Genomic DNA, 5,000 nt, shown 5'->3' with positions numbered 1-5,000 from the left:
ACACACACACACACACACATATATATATATATGTATATATATGTATGTATGTGTGTATATATATATTTATATATGTATATATGTGAAGGCGCATGGCTCAGTGGTTAGAGCGTCGAGCTTACGATCGTGAGGTTGTGAGCTCGAATCCCGGACCGGGCTGCGTGTTGTGTTCTCGAGCAAGGCACTTTATTTCACGTTGCTCCAGTTCACTCAACTGTAGAAATGAGTTGCAACGTCACTGGTGCCAAGCTGTATCGACCTTTGTCTTTCCCTTGGATAACACTGGTGGCGTGGAGAGGGGAGGCTGGTATGCATGGGCGACTGCTGGTCTTCCATAAACAACCTTGCCCAGACTTGTATCTAGGAAGGTAACTTTCTAGGTGCAATCCCATGGTCATTCATGACCGAAGGGGGTCTTTACCCTTACATGTAGAAGGTTTAAAAGGAACACACGAGTTGATATATATGGAAAAAAAAGTCAAGGTAGAAAATACTAAAATAATTTTATAAAAAATATTTCAGTACCGGTTTCGGTCATTGAGACTTTTTCAACTGTAAGTATGGAAAACAATTAAATTTTGGAGGAATTAAAAGGAAAGTTTTTTAAAAGAATATTTGCATAATGTTCAAATACAAGTGGCATTTTCCTTGTTTCTGTCTGTTTCGTAAACAAGAGAGACAGAAATAATTTTATTCTCTTACTTGTTTCAGCCATTTGAATGCGGCCATGCTGGTGCACCACCTTGAAAGGTTTTAGTAGAACAAATTGACCTCAGGACATTGTTTTGAAGCTTAGTACTTCTTAGTACTTATTCTGTCGGACATTTACCGAACCACTACGTTACGGGGCTGTAAACACACCACCACCTCGAAGTGCTGATGGAGGGACAAACACAGACACACACACACACGCACACACACAGAGAAAAGTACATACATACGTATATATATATATATACGACAGACTTTTTTCAGTTTCCGCCTACCAAATCCACTCTCAAGACTTTTGTCGGCACGAGGCTACAATAGAAGACACTTGCTCAACGTCCCACGCAGTGGAACTGAACCCGTAATCATGTGTGTGGGAAGCAAACTTCTTACCACATATTTCCAATGATAATATCGTTTTGAAAAGTTTTTTTAATATAAGACAAGTCTGTATGCTATTTTTTCCTGGTCGCTTTCATTGTTTGAAGAAGGAATGGGTATTCCTCTCCTTATGTTACTAATTTAGTGTTTAAAGACAATAGACAGGTGACGTCAGTGTATGAGGTCATTTTCTGTTTAGTGCCGCGGTTTGTATTTGGTAAATCAAGGAAGTTTACAACATTGAGATAAATGCTTATAAATATTTATCGGGCAAAATACTTGAGCGCCTTCCTAATGATGTCCAGTAGATGCCCATTGACGATTGACAATCAGCCAGCTTCTCTTTATGTGACAGGTTATCTATCAAGGTTGTACTTTGTACGTCTATTATACATCGTCCGACAGACTTGCATATATTTGTTATCAAAATCCCTTACACTGATGTCAAATAAATCTATGCGACCTAATTGTTTGACCTAGACAGAATCTATAATGGAGAGTAAGAATCTTCCTCGCATACATATTACTGCCTACAGGCGAAGTGCGTGGAAACTGAACGATAGAACAATAAATAGACATACTTATGGTAACACATAATTATTTATATACATGGAGAGCTTCCTAAAATTAAATGTCGCCGACTACATTTCATTTAGAGTATGATCTTAAAGTGCCGGGATTTCAGCCATCACATTTTGTATGATACAATCAGGTAAATTATTATAATAATTTTAAACACACCATTGAAAATATGAGGATCTTAGCAGGCTTCTCGATCTATCTATCTATCTATCTATCTATCTATCTATCTATCTATCTATCTATCTATCTATCTATCTATCTATCTATCTATCTATCTATCTGTCTGTCTGTCTGTCTGTCTGTCTGTCTGTCTGTCTGTCTGTCTGTCTGTCTGTCTGTCTGTCTGTCTGTCTGTCTGTCTATCTATCTATCTATCTATTTATCTATCTATCTATCTAACCATCGAAACACACACAATATAAATATAAATAACACACACACACACGTACACACATTCTTTTATTCTTCTACTTGTTTCAGTCATCTGACTACCGCCATGCTGGAGCACCGCCTTTAGTCGGACAAATCGACCGCAGGACTTATTCTTTGTAAGCCTAGTACTTATTCTATCGGTCTTTTTTTGCCGAACCGCTAAGTTACAGGGACGTAAACACACCAACATTGGTTGTCAAGCGATGGTGGGGGGAGACAGAGACACACACACACGCTCGCACACACAAACACAAACACACACTCTCTCTCTCACACACACACACACCACATATATATATACGACGGGCTACTTTCAGTTTTCATCTACCAAATTCATTCACAAGGCTTTGGTCGGCCTTAGGCTATAGTAGAAGACACTTGCCCAAGGTGCTACGAAGTGAGACTGAACCCGGAACCATGTGGTTGGGAAACAAACTTCCTACCAGTCAGCCACTCCTGTGCATGTAATGAAGTTTATGTATCGAATTAATACTTTACCAATTCATCACACGGTTTTGTATCTTTCTCCATTCACCACCAATGTTAACGCCACCACCTCAACCACTTCCACTACAACAATTTGCAAATGTTTCTTTGTTATTCCATTGACCTCCCTTAACATGTGGCAAAAAGTAGGTAGGAACATGTTAATACATAATGTTTTATTGCCTCCTGCGCCGAAGCTGATCACAGATTGAAGATACTAACTGATGCTCCTGCTAATTGATCAAATAATTAATTTAGTGTTGATTAAGTATATTATTTAATAAATTTCATTTTCTTGGCTGAGAATGTTAAAGAAAGTGAAATACAACCGGTGCATGTGCTTTTATTGGAAAATGACCCTACCTAAATATAAGATTTCACATAAATTATCTTGCAAAAAAAAAAAATGCTTGAGTAAATATATATATAAAAAAGAAATACGTATACACACATATGTATGTATGTATGTATGTATGTATGTATGTATGTATGTATGTATGTATGTATGTATGTATGTATGTATGTATGTATGCATGTATGTGTGCATGCATGTATGTATGTATGTATGCATGCATGTATGTATGTATCTATGTATGCATGCATGTATGTATGTATGTATGTATGCATGTATGCATCTATGTATGCATGTATGTATGTATGTATGTATGTATGTATGCATGTATGTATGTATATATGTATGTATGTATGCATGCGCATGTATGTATGCATGTATGCATGTATGCATGCATGTATGTATGTATGTTTGTATGTATGTATGTATGTATGTATGTATGTATGTATGTATGGGGAGTTTGAAAGTTCATTTCTCAACTACATAGTTCAAAGTTGAATCTCATCACGCGGCACATTACACAATAATATTTTACTGAAAGTTCGCTTAGACTAAATTCTGGTGTGTAAAAGTATTGTAGACAGATATATGTATACCTACACATATGTATGTATGATGTATGCATGTATGTACTGTATGTATGTATGTATGTATGTATGTATGTATGTATGTATGTATGTATGTATGTATGTATGTATGTATGTATGTATGTATGTATGTATAGATGGGGAGTTAGAAAGTTCACCATTTGTTTGTATAAAATAATAAAACTGAATTGAATTTATCATTTAATGATTAAATTATTTAAACGTTCAATTTATTATTTTGGTTTCCATTTATATGTGTGTGTGTATTTATGTATATATGCATATGTATATGTATGGATATTGGGTCTTCCCATAAATAATGCGGTATTTTTATACTACCTTTGGGTTTCAAAATTAAGATAAAAGTTTTTTAAATCTAAAATATACTCTCATTTTCTACAATGCTCTTCTGTCTGTCTGGCTATCTATCGCTAGGCCCTTCTTCCATAATTGACTTGTCCGTGACGAAAAATACTCTTCCACTGTTCTGACCTCGTCTACAGAATTCATATTTTTTCAGTTCAAATGATTTTGAAGACTGCAGAATAAATGATAATCAGATAGGGAAATGTGCGGTGAATATGGTGGGTGGGGTATCGATTCCCATTCAAACTGCTCCAACCTTTGGAATGCCATCCTCGTTGTATGTGACCGAGCATTATCCGGATGGAAGAACACCTTTCGTTTTGAAACCAAAGATGGTCGTTTTTCTTCTAGCACTGACTTAAGCTGCTCAAGCTGCTCGCTTGTTATCATTTGGTTTGGGTTTAAAAGTTCAAAATAGACTAAACTTTTCATATCCCACCAAACAGATAACAATACCTTACATGGGCGAAAACCTTATTTAGCCTGGGGTGCCGGTGTTTCTCTTTTCCCTACCCACTGTCTTCGGTGTTTGACATTTTTATAGAGAATCCATTTCTCGTCACTATTCGGTCCAAAAAAGTTTCATTCGTGGGATGTGACAGCAAAGAAGAGCACACATCCAATCAACAAAGATTTATTTATATAGTTTATTAATTTTGCAGGGAAGTGGTTGACAGTGACTTCAAAGTCTCGGTTTCATAGCCTTCATCAGACACACACACGCACACACACACCTCTGCGTATGTGTACATGTATGTATGAGTGTGCGTGTGTGTACACATCTTTTTATCATGAGATCGAGTGATGCTTTGCCAATGAATGTAAATGAGTGCCACCATTGTACAAGCAGTGACATCTGCGTGTGTGCGCGTGTGTGCGTGCGTATGTGTGTGTGTGCGCGCGCGCGCGCGTGTATGCGTGCGTGTGTGCGTGCGTGTGTGTGTGTGCGTGCGTGTGTGTGTGTGTGTGTGTGTGCGTGCGTGCGTGTGTGTGTGTGCGTGTGTGCGTGTGCGTGTGTGCTTGTGTGTGTGTGTATGTGTGTGTATGTGTGTGTGTGTGCGTGTCTGTGTGTACATATCAACGTACATTTGTACGTATTTATGTAT

General features: G+C 37.6%; 2 long non-coding RNA genes across 3 annotated transcripts in view; one reads left to right on the top strand and one right to left on the bottom strand.

Moving 5' to 3' along the window:
- LOC118767595 overlaps positions 1-5,000 on the bottom strand; it is a 169,249-nt gene that overhangs the window by 15,608 nt on the left and 148,641 nt on the right. The window lies entirely within an intron of this gene.
- LOC118767596 overlaps positions 1-5,000 on the top strand; it is a 72,938-nt gene that overhangs the window by 1,302 nt on the left and 66,636 nt on the right. Inside the window, exon 2 of the long non-coding RNA XR_005003517.1 lies at positions 1,255-1,259. This is a non-coding gene — a long non-coding RNA (uncharacterized LOC118767596). The remainder of the gene's footprint in view (positions 1-1,254; positions 1,260-5,000) is intronic.

Source organism: Octopus sinensis, linkage group LG23 (genome assembly GCF_006345805.1).
Source record: "Octopus sinensis linkage group LG23, ASM634580v1, whole genome shotgun sequence".
Taxonomy (NCBI): domain Eukaryota; kingdom Metazoa; phylum Mollusca; class Cephalopoda; order Octopoda; family Octopodidae; genus Octopus; species Octopus sinensis.
Note: the sequence above shows the minus strand (reverse complement) of the source record. Positions and strands in the feature narration are given on the sequence as shown.